Source organism: Culex pipiens, chromosome 1 (assembly GCF_016801865.2).
Source record: "Culex pipiens pallens isolate TS chromosome 1, TS_CPP_V2, whole genome shotgun sequence".
NCBI classification, from domain to species: Eukaryota; Metazoa; Arthropoda; class Insecta; order Diptera; family Culicidae; genus Culex; species Culex pipiens.
In genome coordinates, this window is record NC_068937.1 from 125,579,424 (window position 1) to 125,595,828 (window position 16,405).

General features: G+C 35.3%; 1 protein-coding gene across 3 annotated transcripts in view; it reads right to left on the reverse strand.

Moving 5' to 3' along the window:
- The window catches only part of LOC120422150 (mushroom body large-type Kenyon cell-specific protein 1), a 258,844-nt gene that overhangs the window by 32,560 nt on the left and 209,879 nt on the right, over positions 1 to 16,405 (reverse strand). The gene's annotated exons all lie outside the window — the stretch shown is intronic.

Here is a 16,405-nt window from a genome sequence, read left to right on the forward strand (position 1 = left end):
AGACGAAAGATGATTAAAATTGGTACAGTACAGTCCAGATTATCAAAAATAAAATTGTTCGCTCTGCATGGCGGGCTCTATTGCAAGATTCCGAAACTAGATATCTGAAACGGAGAGGCAACCAAATCTTTTTTACACCTAGCTCCCAACCACCCCGGGATTCGAACTGACTACCTTTGGATTGTTAGTAAGCGACTCTACCGAAGCAGATTTAACCACATAAATACTCAATATTATGCCATTTTCAAATGTTAGACTTTATTCTAAAATTTTCAAAATATTTTCTTTCGAAAAGATAACAAAATTTGACAGTTATTTTACTTAACATTCACAGAAAAAAAATCATGGTAAAATTTCATCTAAAAAGGGGTACATCTTTTATGTCAGAAAAAATGTGTAATTTTACATCTGAAAATGTGTAATTTTACCACTGTCGCTTTTTCAGTCTAAATTGAGGTGAAATTACATCATAAAAGAGGTAATATTAAACCTTCTAAAATTACACCTGCCAAATTTACACAATTTTTTGCTGTGTTAAAAATTGGACATTAGTTGCTGAAATATTGGCATTGTACTATGTGGGTTATTGGGTGAGACTTTGAAAACTTTGAGTTTCCTGTTTGTTTCTGTTTGATCCGCTGTATCTTATGAGGTCCAATCTTCAATGTATTTTAGACGAAATTTTAGAAAACTTTCTGAATTTCAAAAAAATAGAGATGGTCGCTCATGGGCACTTTAAAAAAAATCGAAAGCCAATTTTTTTTTTAGTTGCAATAAAACTTTTAGTGGTTATTTCTCAAAAACACTTTTTTTGCATTTAAAAAAAAATCTGGGATTCGATTCGATTGAAAATTCGATTTCACATTAATAACTGTTGCTAAAAAAAAAACATTGGGTAGGATTTCTATCTTCCCAAAAAAGGCGAAATTTTTGGTGGTACTGGTTCAAAAGTTGTGGACAGCGCCGTACCTAGGGGTTGGCGCAGTTGGCGACAAAAGAAGGGGCGCTTAAGTGGCAGAAAGTTCAAGGAGTTGTAAAATAATGAATACAGCATTAAAGTTTGGACCGTTATATAAAGAAGTTTTAGTCATACCTTCCAGATTAAACAAATTTACAACTATATGTTATTTTAACGTTAATTTGGCTGTGAATCACAATCAGCCAAATTGTGAAAAATTATGGTCATATTTCGAGCTTCTTTGAAATTGGAATTATTTTTACATTTTACTTTTCTTTTGAAATTATGACAATCTCGAGTTTAAAAAAATGGCCTTTGAAATATTTTCAGCACGTTTTCCCCTTTAAATGCAACTTCGTGCATTGAAATTTGCCTACGCTACTTCAAAATACTAGAGTTTTGAAATAGGAAAACTGCTTTAAATTTTCACCAATAAGACCAACATTATTTTTCAAGAAAAAAATGTTTTTCAGAGCACACAAGATGATCTGAATATCACTTTTTCAGTTTTAGCTTAACCGGTGTTGTTTACTTTTTTAATCGTCTAAAAAGCTTTGGCAATGAGAAACTATTCAAACTTTTTTTTTAGTTAAAAGCAAAAAAATAATATTTTTTCAAGGTTTGAAAACATTGATATAACTTTGCTCAAAAAATAATTATCTGAAACATAAAATTTAATATCACGAATTAAAAATATACCAATGAAAAAAATCAGTGCAAAACATATTTAAAAATATAAAATTATGAAAAATATTCTCAAGCATCGTAAGGCCGAATCACAATGAATACAATTTTCTTATCTTGATATTTTTTTTCCCAAATATTGAAATAAGTTTCATCATGAATTGCGCTGGATTTTGAATGATCTTTAATTGATTTTGGTTCCGAAATTTGTTTCCGCATGTTGAAAAATTATACTTCGATGCCGGTTTGCTCTTTTGTACTAAGCTTGCTGGGATTCCTATCTAGATAAAACAAAAGAGGAAACGGGCATCGACTATTTTTTTAAATTTATAACTAATTATTTTACGAATCCGGTAAAGTTCGTCGTTATACAATAAAATTAATACTAGATCAGATTTTTACAGGCTTAGAAAAAAATATCAAATTTGCCAACAAATTAAAGCAACATTGATCGTTCAATTCTGTGCATTTATCTGAATTTTTTTTTAATAAAAGACAAAACCCTGCTTTCATAATCGTGTTATGAAATCTGAGAAAGATTCAGCCAAAGCAATTTCTACAATAAATTTTCAATTCAACCTATCTAATATTATTTAAACATTAAACATAAAAATTAAAAAATAACTGTGTTTCTGAATTTAACCATATTAAGGTCTCCAATTGCAATCATAAAATCAAAACTCATTGAAGCAATCAGTGAAAATTAACATCAATTTAAAATTTCTTGTAAACTTGGGAGGGGCGCCAAATTGATGCTTCGCCAAGGGCGCCGTGGACCCAAGGTACGGCTCTGGTTGTGGATTTTTTACCCTGAAAACAAAAAAATAAAAATAAATACGGTTTTTGAGATATTGAATTTTTGTACTAAAAAAAGTAAAATCGGCAATTTTCTTCCGTATATTTTCCCATTTTTCTGAATAGACCTACAACTTTGCCGATGACACCAAATCGATCAGAAGTTCAATAAACAGATACAAATTTTCAAATATTCACGTACCATTTTTGTATGGACAGCTGCCAAAATTGTATGAGACTTGTATGGGTGAACAAATGACACAAAATGGCTTCTTTGGTCATAGGGAAGGCACAAAAAAATTGAGATAAATAAACAGATACAAATGAAATCCATTTCCGGTAGTTCGGGGTATCTCAGGTAAAAAACAGACAAACGTTATAAAACAATAACAAAGTAAAATGATCGAGGGGTTAGTGCATGCTAAAAATGAAAACCAACAAATAAAAATTAATTTTTCAGTTTTCATGAAATTTTATGTCATATTCAATGAAAAATTCGAGGGTATGCCCTGGAAATATGTTTGAGTTACTTGTATTGTTGTTTTTTGTGGAGAAACTATAATGCATCGATGTTACCCTCGTAATTTTTCCATCAGCCCAGTTAGCGAGCAGCATTCGGTAACTGGGCTACGTTCTCAGCCCAGATACCGAACAAGTACTGTACTTTGTTCAACAAAACCACTAACTTCAGTTCGACCTTGTCGGTGGTACAGTCAAAATATGAATGGTAAGATGCTTATAAGCCCAGTGAAACAGCTTGTAATCTACTTCCTTGGTCGCACCCATAACCCACCGTTAAGATGTACCGCCAAAGCCAAGTTAGCACAAATCCGTTTTTGTCAAATAATCTTGATAAATTGTTTGCTCGTCGCCATTTTCGTCGCCATCTAGCGGGAAAACGGCGTGGCGTGGTGGGTGTGGAACTCCCAGGGGTCAACTGTCAACCCCCGGGGCCCCACCGCCGTCGTCGTCGTCGGGCCCGATCCAAAACTCTCCACCGAACAACCGAACAACAGCATAACCCAATCGATTGGATTAATATTTTAAGGCGGGATGTATTATTTATGAGTGGTGCTGCTTCTTGCCACGTGAACCCCGGGGTCGTTGGTTGGTGCAATTTGCAGGAACCGACCGACCAAGATGGTACAACGTTCAGCAAAGGTGGGTACGTGCGTGTGGTGACGACTCTTGAGACGACGTGCCGCGCGCACTTCTCGAGATAATATTTCGATTATAAAATTGCACCCGGCATTCGCCGGCACTGCTGCGGCCTAGGGTAGCGGGAGCTATTGTCGATCGCGCCGTCTTGGGTTTTCAACGGACCAACAACAGGTCCCCAAACCCTGCAGACTACTAGATGACGGAATCGAACGGCTAGCGCGCGCGCTATTCTTTGTTCCAAAAGGTCAGTCAGGTTTCTGACGTGGTGGTGTTAGTGGCTGTGGAGGTCACGCGAGACCCTTGCAAATGGTGGCTGACATTTAGCAGTGTGTGCAACGGGGAGGAAATTTGATCGCTACTCGATCGAATTCACGAGGTGAATCACGATCAGTGTTCAGTTCGATCGAAAACAGTGGATTTTGTTTTTTTTTCGAGGGTGTGTTTCGAGGCAGCAATTGGATTGCTTTGATTTGATTGTTTTGTCACGAACGGTTTGACCTGAGACGGTAGCGCTAATCCTTGAAACGGTATCGTTCGACACTTGCTTACCTCTAGGGATTGTTAAACCTTGCGTTTGAAAGCGCAAGGCATACAATGTTCAAGGTGAAGCTGTCATCTGTGAAACGTCAAATTGAATAGAATAAACTGATTCGTTTTCAAACGTTTCTAAAATTTATCCCCTTTCCCCTTTGTGGATCATCATAACCGTACATATTTCATACCCTTCCGAGAGACCGGCCAAAACGTCCGATTCAGGCCGACCCGTCGAGGTCATTGCCCCTCATTTCGAGAGAAAGAGTGTGAGGCTCTTCCGTTTTATAAATATATATTTTTTTTTCCTTCAAAAAAGTCCTTCCACGTCAAAGGGGGAAAAACAGACAAATTCAATCCCTGTGTGTGACACCAACACATACGAAAACACACAAGACCGTGTGTGATAAGGTGCGGCAAGGGGGATAAAATTGCACCGATTTTTAAGTAGGAATATGCAACTCTGTGTTGAGTACCAGACCGCGCGCGCGCTCGAAAAGGTCGAGGAAGTTGCAGCAAAACGCATGTCGTCGTTGCGGCGCATACACGTGTGCGTGTGTGTGTGTTGGTGCATCGATACGTCGAAAAAAGAGAAGAGTTGCATGGAAAAAATGTTGCACATATGGAATGAGGGGGAGAAGACTCTATTATTACTACAAAACGTACTCATCAAAATTTAAAAACTCCCGGCCAGTTTGGGGGTTGCTAGAAGCTGTGAGAAGAGGCAACACATACGATGTACCTCATCGTAACCTCAAAGAACCACGTGAACGAGGATGTTACGGTTTAGAACACGGAAAAAAAATGAGAAAATGGAGTAATGTTGACAATTTATTTGGAGATGGGAAGCTTTAAGACAAAAACGGTCCTTAAATTTAGAATCATTTAAGATCTTTTGTAATATTTATTTTTTTTTATCAATTTTTTAAGTTTTTGTCCTCCCTCCCGTTCAAAATTTTCTCATGAAATCTGGGAACAAAACATATAATAAGGTCTAAAAACTTAAAATTTCTTGGAAAAAACTTTGTTCAATCGAATGTTTACCATTTATAGTACATTGTATAACACTCATTTCTGTATTTTTAATCAAATAGGGAACTTTCAGGCTTAAAAAAATGGGGAAAAATATGCACAAAAATATTTTCATAAATTCATGGATATTTTACCATTTTTTGGCAGTAGCATAATTGCTATAATATATAAAGCAGTTATAATTCAGTTATAATTTTGCTTCAAAATTTTGGAAGTTGAGCTGGAAATAAGAAGTTGGTGTTTTTGCCCCTCGACCTCGACAAGAGCTGGGGACCAAAACTTAAATGAAATTTGTAGGGCGTCCAATTTTCCCGGGTTTTGAATTTCCCGGGAAACGGGAAAAATATTTTTGGAATCCCGGTAATTCCCGGGATCCCGGGAAATTTTTAAATCAGTAATAAAATCTATGTTTCATTATATTTGTTATGTTTTCAAGCTTAAAATCATAGAATTAGCTTAATAATATCAAATGGTGATAATCCTCACTTCAATCTAAACAAAGACGACAGTTTTAAAATAGCCTAAAAGAAATTATTATTTTTTGTCTTTGTGGTGTTTAGGATTTTATATCAACTACTATTTTAATTCCAGCATGATTTTTTTTTGATTTGCGAATCAAATTACATAATTCTTGAGTTTTTTTTTGAAAGGTCCAATAAGCTTTTGTTTTCCATATGTTTATAGGACCTATTTAAAAAAAAAAAAAAAGAAACGGACCTGTTAATTAAAATTATAATATTTTTTCATAAAAAGCCAATTTAATGCTGAGATTTGCTGAATACAAATTTTAATTCATTTTATTGTTCTACTATTTCCACAACCAAAACTGAATTTCCAGACCAAAATATGATATTTTTTTCAATTTCGGGAATTCCCGGGACAAATTATAGAAAATCCCGGGATTCGGGAATTCCCGGTTTTGGAAAAATCCCGGGATTTTTGTCCCTGGAATTCCCGGGATGGACGCACTACAAATTTGTACTACAGCAATTCTCCCAAATTCCGGAAATTGATTTTATTTGTATTTTGTGATTTGGCTTTAACCCGGCAGCTGGGTTTACAAAAATGGTACGTAAACATTTGAAAATCAATATCTTTTAAAGTTGTTTTCTGATCGATTTGGTGTCTTCGGAAAAATTGTAGGTAATGATTTGCCGAGCTACCGTGGCCGTGAGGTTACGGGTTTCGCCTTGTAAGCGGAAGGTGATGGGTTCGATTCCTGTCTGGCTCGGCAAAGTCAGATCCCTACAAAGAGTTATTCTACACAGAAAAAATATGTGAATTTACTCGACACGGAAAAAATGAATCACATGTAAACTCAGTTGATGTAAACTTGAGATTCGACGTAAACGGTTGAATCACACGTAAAATCATGTTTTTTACGTATAATTTGTTGCAAATTTACATCAAATTGCATTTAAATTTAAATGTTTTATGACGTGCAAAAGTGTTACATAATAAATTATGTAACATTCTGAAATATTTTTTTGTGTGTACTCACTGGAATTACTGACCGGTAGAGCATTGGTTTCGACTAGCGGCGTGCTAGATTTCCAATCCAGAGGACGTGAGTTCGATTCTCGTACCGGAATGATGAATGATGAGGAGTAAACGGTTTTAATTTTTAATTTTAATCAACTTTTTTTTTAAATAAAATTTCATCTCCCAAAATCCGTATTTATAAATTTTGAATTTTGAATTTAATTTTTTGAATTTTAAAAACATATTAATTATAGGGGACCTAGTTATTATTTTTTGGACAAAATCGTGGAAAAAAAATTCTCACCCAAAAACTAAAAGTTCAACGCAGTATTAAATGTAAAATCGAATTTGCAATCGCAAAGTACTTTACAGAAATTTGATAAAGTGCACGGTTTTCGAGATTTGGCCATTTAATGTTTGATTTTAACTAATGATTTGCAGTTTTTAGTTTTTTTTAAAGTGCCTTAGAGTTACCATATCTGTAATATTTTTTTCAAAAGTTAAAAAAACATTAAAGATATAGGACCTCTAGTTGCTGAGATACATCGGATAAATAAAAAAACTAACATGAAAACTTAAGTTTTCAAAATCTCACCCAAACAGCTCCCCCATTTTCAAATGCCAATATCTCTGGTCCATTTTTGAATGTTATGAACATTTGTGAAATTTTCTGATCTCTTCGGAAAAAAATATTTTCAAACTTTTGGAATCAGGACTAATAAAAGGGCCAAATATTCAGTATTACGTCCGTTTGGAATGTTAGTCTTTATTAAAGTTAAGAGTTAATTTCAAATACTATTTCATGCTTAAGATGCTTGAAAAATAATATGATTTTTTTTCACTCATTGGCAACACTGTTAAAAAAGCTGGTCCACAGCGCAAAAGTTGTATTTTTGTTACACTTGACTTGAAATAAAAATCTCATTAAATGCGACAGAGTAGAAAATCACAGTTGCATTACATTCAGGAATGTTGACAGGTTTTGCTTCAGAAAAAAATGTAATATTTTCTCAAAAATGTGTAAATTTAAATTGTGTTATGGGTTACTTATTCCTCATAATTTGAGGATTAATTACACAAAAAGAACTAGGAAATATTCAACCATAATTTTTTTCAACAGGAAATGAAAAAGTAATGGTCAGATTTGATGTTATTTTTCATTGTACGCTTGCCCATGAAGCTGTCAATGGATAACGATGCACCAGGACATCGCACAGGCCTCAGAACCGACAACCTGCTGCACTGCCCATGATCGCATAAATGTCCCATATGCATTTTCATCGATTTCGAGTTATTGATGCAGTTTGGTTCAAAATTGTGTGCTCTTTCGAAAGAGCCTATGACATCCAGTACTTTGTTCTAGAAATCAGGAGGAAATCCAGTTTTTTCGCGAAAACTTAACACGTAGCCTTATGTATGGGACAAACTTCAAATGCGTTTTTCTCAGCTTGCTGTTTTTGCATATGGGACATTTATGCGATCATGGGCAGTGCAGGTCAAAAAACGGTAAAATAAATATCATCAAAATTCTCCTTCTCATTTGCGGCCCTCGATTTACTGGAAGCGCTTAGCTCGGAACACGGTTCACGTGCGCTTCTAGTTGCACCCACACACATAAAAATGCTTGCGAAAATCAAAGGCTTCCACGTGCACCGCTACGTGGACTACTTTGATGTGCTCTGCCCCTCCGTCCTTCACAACACGTGGCCAGTTGAGCGATCGCCAAGCACCCTTGGATTACGCGTGTCAACCCACCGCGCGGCACCGCAAAACATTTGACAGTTCTCTTGTACGACAGTACGCTGCGTTACGTAACGTTGTTTACACACATTGCGAGCTTCTAGGGTTCTTTCTCCCGTAAGATGGCGCCACGCAACGAAAGTGCGCCTGAAGGATGTGTCGCCGCACCATGTACTCGTGGGACAGGTATAAATTTGCACGGATTGAAAAAAAAAAATGCATCTAACTTCCGTCCCACCAAAGAACGGAACGTCAACCTAACCTCAAAGCGGGGTGACTCTACACAGTAAAAAGAGTTTGATTTTGGAAGGCTGAAAAATGTTATGGTGGAATTTTACTTCTTTTTCGATGTAATTTTGTCTCAATTTATGTAAAAGAATAAAATTATACAAAAAATGATGTAAATTTCAAGGATTCAGAGGTAAACATTACACAAAAGCTGTCACATTACCATGACTTTTTTTACTGTGTACGATGTGGGGGGAGAAGGATGCACTTTTGCACTTTCTTGGACCCCTCATTTTTTGAGTGAAATAAAACCCAGCGTGTGTTTGTAAATAAAAAGCTTCTTGCGTCGAGCGTTTTGGATTTGGGACGGCGTTGTTGTGGGGGCGTCCGAATGTTGTGACCAGTTTTGGGCGGAAGTTGGTGGGACTGGACGGAACGGAAAGAAGGTGATGGATTGCTTGAAAGGGTGTTCTATTTCAAGCCGATTGGCGACGGCTTTCGATACAGATAAGAGTGTGGAAACGTTGGTGGGGAAAAATCATGAAAAATCTTCATGTTGAAAAATTTACAAATTGGTTCCAAAGAACAACTTTTTCTTCGTGATAAGGATTTTGTTCCAACATTATCAACAGCGTTGCTTGATTTAGTTATGAAAAAGTTGTTATTTTTATTCATAATTCTGACAAAAAATAGTAGTTTATGCAACAAGTTGCAAAAAGAGGATTTTTTCAGCACGAGTCGTACATTTATCTAACGAGGTTCACCGAGTTGGATAAATACGAAGAGTGCTGAAAAAATCAAGTTTTGCAACGAGTTCCATACACCATTTTTTGCAAATCCGAAAAACACCCATTGAGTGAAATTTTAGGTCAAATTTTCATGTATTTTGTCAATAAATCGTTTAAATCAAAAAAATGTTGAAAAGTGTTACTTTTCAGAACAAGTGCTGAAAAGTTCAACTTTTCAGCACCCATTTCAGTGCTGAAAAGTAGAACTTTTCAGCATTTATTTTGAAAAGTGTTGCTATTCGATTCTGTTATTTTTGGTACAGAATAGTAGGCTATTTCGTCGTTCAAGAATGACAGGAAAAGTTAGAAGTTTCACGACGGAATTGCAAAAAATAATTTAAAACCAGACTATTAGATTGGAATTGATTATTCGAGAGTCCATTTTCATTCAGTTTTAATCATATAATTTATATTTCATGGATCATTGGAACAATTTTCAGAGTTTTAGAATTATAACAACATAGAATTTTGTCAGTAAAAAATCATGATAAACTTACATGTTATGATGTGGAATTTCGCAAATTACGTATAAATTAAAGTAAAATTACATCGTAAAAGTGGTAATATCGAACCAACGATTTGTTCATCCGTCCACATTTTTCTTGCTATGTATCCAAATGCCTGATAAATTTCGAACATAATAAAGCCGTTGCAAATATGTTTCATTAGGGTGCAATCAAAAATTCATTTCATCAGCAACACATTTTTGCCTTTCTTACTAAAGAAAGGTATAGGTTTTACTTTATGGCTGGACGTCATTTTCATCATCGTAAATATTACGATTCAGCATGAATTTTCATCGGAAAAATCGACAAAAAATCACACTGCATCGATTTTCGACGCTTCGTCGCCAAGTCGACAAGTTGTCAAGTTGAGCTTCGAATACTGGCGCGAGAATGCTGGCGCATATATTTTTTGGCTCGACTTATACTCGTTTTGTAGTAGCTTGTCTACCGATGTTTCCTACAACATGTAAGATATCGTAGCTTTTCGGTTTCTTTTGCCCTGTCCGTTTTTGCATAACTGTCCAATGTTTATGCAAAAACTTTTGTGACATAGGACATTCATCCGGCTACAATCAATTTGTTTCCCGTGCGCTCCTAAAATCGCCTAAATGTAGACTTCATTTTCGTAAGTTTATTTAACAGGGTTCATTGGATTCCAATAGGAGCTTTCTAAGCTTTTCATCGTTTATATCGTGTTCAAAGTTTTCAATGCTGGCGACGCCAATGGCTTTCTACCTAAGGTACGAGTCGCGATTGAGTGTGTAGTGGTGCGGTTGTAAAAATAGCTATCTCTGAGTCTGTCACTTTCGTAGAAGCTGAATGGCTAGCTTCCCTGCCCCGTGCGGCACACGCGGTTCACTTGTACCTCGGTTTTTCTTTGCGCCTGCTTTGTTCGGTACGATGGTACGATGAACCAAAATACCAACACACAAAAGGGCTCGTACCGAAGCTAGAAAACCAAAACCGCGTTTTTTATTTCTTTTGGAAAACATATCATTTATAATACTTTGCTTTCATCATAAGACTTTCTTTTGTGCTGACGTTATAAATAAACAAAGTCGATGTTATGAATTTAAAGAAGAAGTTCTACCATTGTTATATTCTTTAGTAAGAAAGGCTCTATCTCACCTCAGGTGGGATTAAATCGGGTTTTTGGGTCCCTTTTAGGGTCCCAAACAACCTCCCAAAATTTGGGAGCGATTGGTTAAGCTCACGATTGGTGCAAAGCGAATGAAATTTGTATGGAAATTACTTTGGGGCAACTTGCATTTTGACATTTTTGGATTTACAAAGTATAGCTCTGGATGTTTTTAACAACTTTCTCGAAGACAGTATGGTGCTAAAGTGCGTTACAAAAAAGATACCGAGTTTTCAAAAGTAGTGTATTGAAATTTATACTAAATGGCTTTGTTTGCAAACGGCTCATGCGTCTTTTAAAAAATTTCCTGAGAGTCTAAAGAATATTAGTACAAATTTAACCAAATATCACATTTAATTAAATAAACCAGTACAATACCCTAAAAATACAGAACAGTTAGATCCCCTTGAAAAAACACATGTCAAGAGAATAGTACACGCAATTACACTCCCAAAAATAATTATAATTAAAAAAAACCCCACAACAAAACGTTCACTCTCGTCGTTCCACCAAGTTCGTTGACTTTCCTCCAAAGTTGCAGCCCCCAAAACAAAAACAAATTGCATTCGTATCCAGCAGGCACAGCAGCACACGAATGTTTGCCGAATTAAAACCGCAAAACAAGAGCAACAAACAAAAAAAAAACGTACAATTCCACAAAACGGGACAAAATTTCACTCTTATTTTCAAACGTCAGGGTAATGAACTCTGCGACAGACGATCCTTCCTTTTCTTTCTTGTTAGTTTTTTTTTTTGCTGGATCCCGGCGCGCACTGATTATGATCAAAATCAGGAGAAATGTTGCGGTTATAAGCCCCGCCGATGTTGAGGGGAGAGAGAAAAAAAAACGCACACAAAATCCGTCCAACATATGGTCCAAATTTGCGTGTCACGATGAAAGGGCGCGCACAGAAAGGAGAAAGATTTTTTAATTTGTCAGATATATGTTTCACGATTGATATGAAATTCGTGGCAGGGCAAAAAAAAGAGCCATGTGTGTGTTTTTTTTGCGTTCTCTGCCTGCACTCACAAATGATTATGATGATGTAGGAAAAGAGTGCGCGCATTTCACTGCCAACGCTGCTGCAGTCTTTCTCCAAAAGAGAGGGGGGGTTTGAACTTTTTCGGCGGTTCATGGAAGGCCAGTGATGCCAGCTTAAGCATGAGAGATTTATGTTGGTCTTTGAACGAATCGAAAATAGCGTTATTTTAGTAATTTGCTAACATTTTAGTTTTTATTTTTCTAATTTTGAACATTAGAATATTCTGGGAACGGATCACATTGCACAGTATTCACAGGGGAGGAAGGATGTGTGGACATACCGTTTGGAAGCTGCCCCCCCAAATGCCCCTCCATACTCAGTCAGAACTCGGTGCCGCTGATTACGACAGTATTTGAAACTTTTTTAAACTGCTCTAATTTATATTTCTAACGTATTTCAATCTGTTTTCAGATGCTTTTTTTTAATCGCATGTTCTATAAATTGGCTGTTGTTTATTCTTATGGGATCTTATCTTATGGGAAATTGGACGAGCTTTTCGGTAAAAATATTTACGAGACTGAAAAATCAAGTCTGTCATAGAAATTGTCAAAAACCATCAAAAAACCATTATTTTCAACATTTTTATTTTTAAAATCCCTGTTGTAGCTTCTTAAGGATCGGAATTAGGACAGTGGTAAATATGGAGACTTTTATATAAAATTGTCTGGAGAATCGATTCCCGTATTCGGTTTTTTGAAAATTTTGACGTTTAGAGCACTTTTGAAAAAAAAACAGTTTCAGTAATTGATTTTTGATTTTTTTTAAGTGGGCTGCTCCATTTTTCGTGAGTCTTTTTGTAACATCTCAGGCTATTTACACAAAAAAATTTAACGGAAAAATTCGTGGGCTCACCTTCAAATTTGACTTAAAAATCAAAAAATCTCATAGAAGTGGCGTATTTTTTTCTTTCAGTGTATTTCTTTCGGAAAGCCTGTCAAATTCCCTACAATTTTGTCTTTGACCACTTTTTGATACGATGCAACGGCTTCGAGATACAGAAATATTTAAATTACGAATTACAAAAATATTTAAAACACTTACGCCCTTCTCAAATGTCTTTATTGAGTGAAACTGGCTCCATATACACAAAAATGGCTTACATAAGCGAAGGATAACATGTCCACAATGTTTTATTGAAATCGGAGAGGGTCGAGAAAAAAGTGCCTAAAAAATTCCTGTTTTGGTCATGAAATTTTGATTTTTTCCAAAAATCACTATTTTTCAAAAAATCATAACTCGGCGGCAGATTTTTTGACCATACTTGTCTATGGCTCAATAGTTGCAGGTTTTTGTCCATAAAAACATATGGGCAATTAAGTTTTTGTAAAAAAAAGTTAATTAGAAACTCGGCAATTTTTTTTTTGTACCTTTTTTTCTGAGTAGGCCTCAACAATACCTACAAATTTGATAAGAAAATTCACTCAAAAGTTACAGCTGTTTGAATATTTATGTACCATTTTTGTATGGACAGCTGCCAAAATTGTATGGAGACTTGTACGGGTGAACCAATAACACAAAATAGCTTTTTTGGTCATAGGGAAGGCCCCCACAAAGTTTAACCCAATTAAAAAAATACAAAAAATAAAAATGTTCGAAATCGGCCGATTTCATAGAGAATTGCTTATAAGTCATAAAATACTTAACGAAACTTCAAACAATTCAATAGCGATGTGTGGGATTTCACGGAAGCCGCGTTATCCGTGAAATTTTTCCCTAAATGCTGCTAAATTCTTATTAATTAATTAATCAAATGTTCCTAAGCAATGCAAAAATTAAAAAATTGCAATAAAAGTCTGAAAACAATTCTGTTCGAAAATAAAGTTGTTTATGTTTTTAGAAAAAAAAATGTTAAGCGCTTTGCAACATTCTCTAATTATTCTGAACATATTAATATTAAATATTGAACACAACTATTTTAAATTACATTTTAGCTAAATACTAATGTTTCTCTTTGCCCGAAAAAACATTTGCAAACAAAATTTATTATCTTTTACTAGACTTTTTCTACTTTTGGTGAATTTATCGATTAGTTGTTATTATTTTTTAAGATATTGAAAAATCTCAGTAAAATTAGATTTCAAGAAATTGAGCTCACATTTTTTTACTGTCTTAAATACTTTGTGTCAGGGGGTGATATTTTGTGTCTTAAACAACTGCTAACTTTTTCAGTAACTTTCCTGTACCCAACTATACTTAAATTTCACAATTTTGTGTTAATTTTAGGCAGATTTTAGAGTACCGTGAAATTCCAATGTTTTGAAATTGGCATGCCGCGTAATTTTATTTTTCATCGTGAAAAATCACTAGCCCTAAGTATTACATTTAATTTGAAGTTTGTTTTAATAAAAAAAGCCACATCCTCAACTGAAAAGGTTATAAGTTTTCTCCACAAAATTCCAAAACTGCAAATGCTTCGAATGAAGACGTAAATTTAAACTCTGGTTGATTATAAATTGATTAAAATAAAAACTCGTAGCATAATAAAAGTTCCTCAACATCATACAATCCATCTATTGCTGGGCGCACTTTTTTTTAAGGGGATAAGGGACATTCTCCACGTTACCCCGAATATGCTTAGAATGGATTTTCAAATGATTTTTAACAAATTAGAAATCCAAAATTTTATTTTGCTTTCATTCTAATTTTTTTTTTGCATATTTTTCAATAAGAATTAAACAATTTTAAAATAATAAGCAGATTTAGCAAATTTTTAGCATAGAAAAAAATAAATCTATTTTTTCTAAAAAGATAAAACAAAACAAATTGCAACACTGCCATTTGCAAATCCAATGCAAGTGCAAGCAAACAAAAAATCCTCCAAAGTTTGCACATGTGCCAACCTCATCACCAGGACGGTTCCGAACCTTTTTGGTTGTTCAACTTTTTTTTGTAAGCGAATTACATACCGTGTAGCCTCCAAGCATAACGCACACACACACTCACTCACATGCGCCCATAACACACCGTGACACGTTGACGCTGGCTGCGCTTTCGGGTGCAAAAGGGTTCTTAATTATGCACATCCAGATGGAACGAAACTGCAAACCGCAAAAGGGCAAAAATCTCGCCGGGATTTTTCGGGGGACGGAAAAAAAAGTGAAAAGCGCATTCGTTAGTGGGGAGTTTGTGTTTTTTTTTTGTTTGTGCGTTTGACTAAATTTTTCAAACACTCCCAAGTGCATCGCAGTTGGCGTTAAATTTTCGCGTCACTTCAAAAAGAAAGAAAAAAAGGGATTTAACTGTGATTGCCACTTTTATGGGGTTTCGCTTCGCGGCCAAGAAGAATGCAATTAGGATCGAATTTCAGGCCTGAGTTACGGGAATTGACAAATGATGATGACCCTCGGGTTTGTGACGAGTTAATAAAAATTCTGGAACTGACAACGAGAGGAGTTGAGGGGGGTTGCAAACAATGCATTTTCAAAACTAATAAAATTGATTGGATTAAAAATATAGAAAAAAAATTATTTAATTGATTTCCACCCAACCAGGCAGCACAAAGTGGTAAATCCCGAAAATAGAAAAATCCTTTCCCGGGGAAAATTCCATTTATTTGCGCAGTCAACCAGTGCGACCCCGGAGAGCACTATTGTTTCCAACAATAGGAAAACGCACACGTGCTAGTTAAATTCTTCAAACTGAACCATTTACGATAGTTTTTTTTCGTCAGGCTTCCACGCAAAAAAAAAACTATTCGAATCAACGTTGTTTTTGTATGTGTCACAGCTTTCAGTTTTTTTTCTTTATTCTGCAAACTTTTTCAATTCAGGTTTTTTTGTTGTTGTTGTGTTTTGTCACTCGCTTGAATGTTAACGCATATTTTGTTATTGGCAACCCCGTTTTTTCCAATTTGGATTTTTTTTTGTTTCGTTGAATTGTGTTGTTTTAGCTAAATTGAATATTCGTAACCTGGTGGGATTCATTGCGTTCGTGGAACTGGTGCAGCTTTGTACTGAATGGGTTCAAATGGTTAGGTGGTTGCAGAGAAAGGGATTTTTTTCAATTACCAATCTGTTGCATAACTAATCTGCTTTAATGTCGAATTAAATTTTTCGATGTTTTTGCATTAAAAAAGCATTACATAGAAAAAGATTAAACGCCCGTTTTAACATTTTTTAAACGTAAAGCTTGATTTTAAAACTTCTCTATGGCACAAAATATGCCTTCTTGGTCCTTTAAAACACATTATTTTTTAAGGTAAGGTTTTGGGAATCTGTTCTGTTAAAATAAACTTTAAAATGATTACTGTTCCCATAAACCTTCGAGTTACACATTTTTAACAAAAAAAAAAAACTTATGCAATCGATTGTTAATATTCA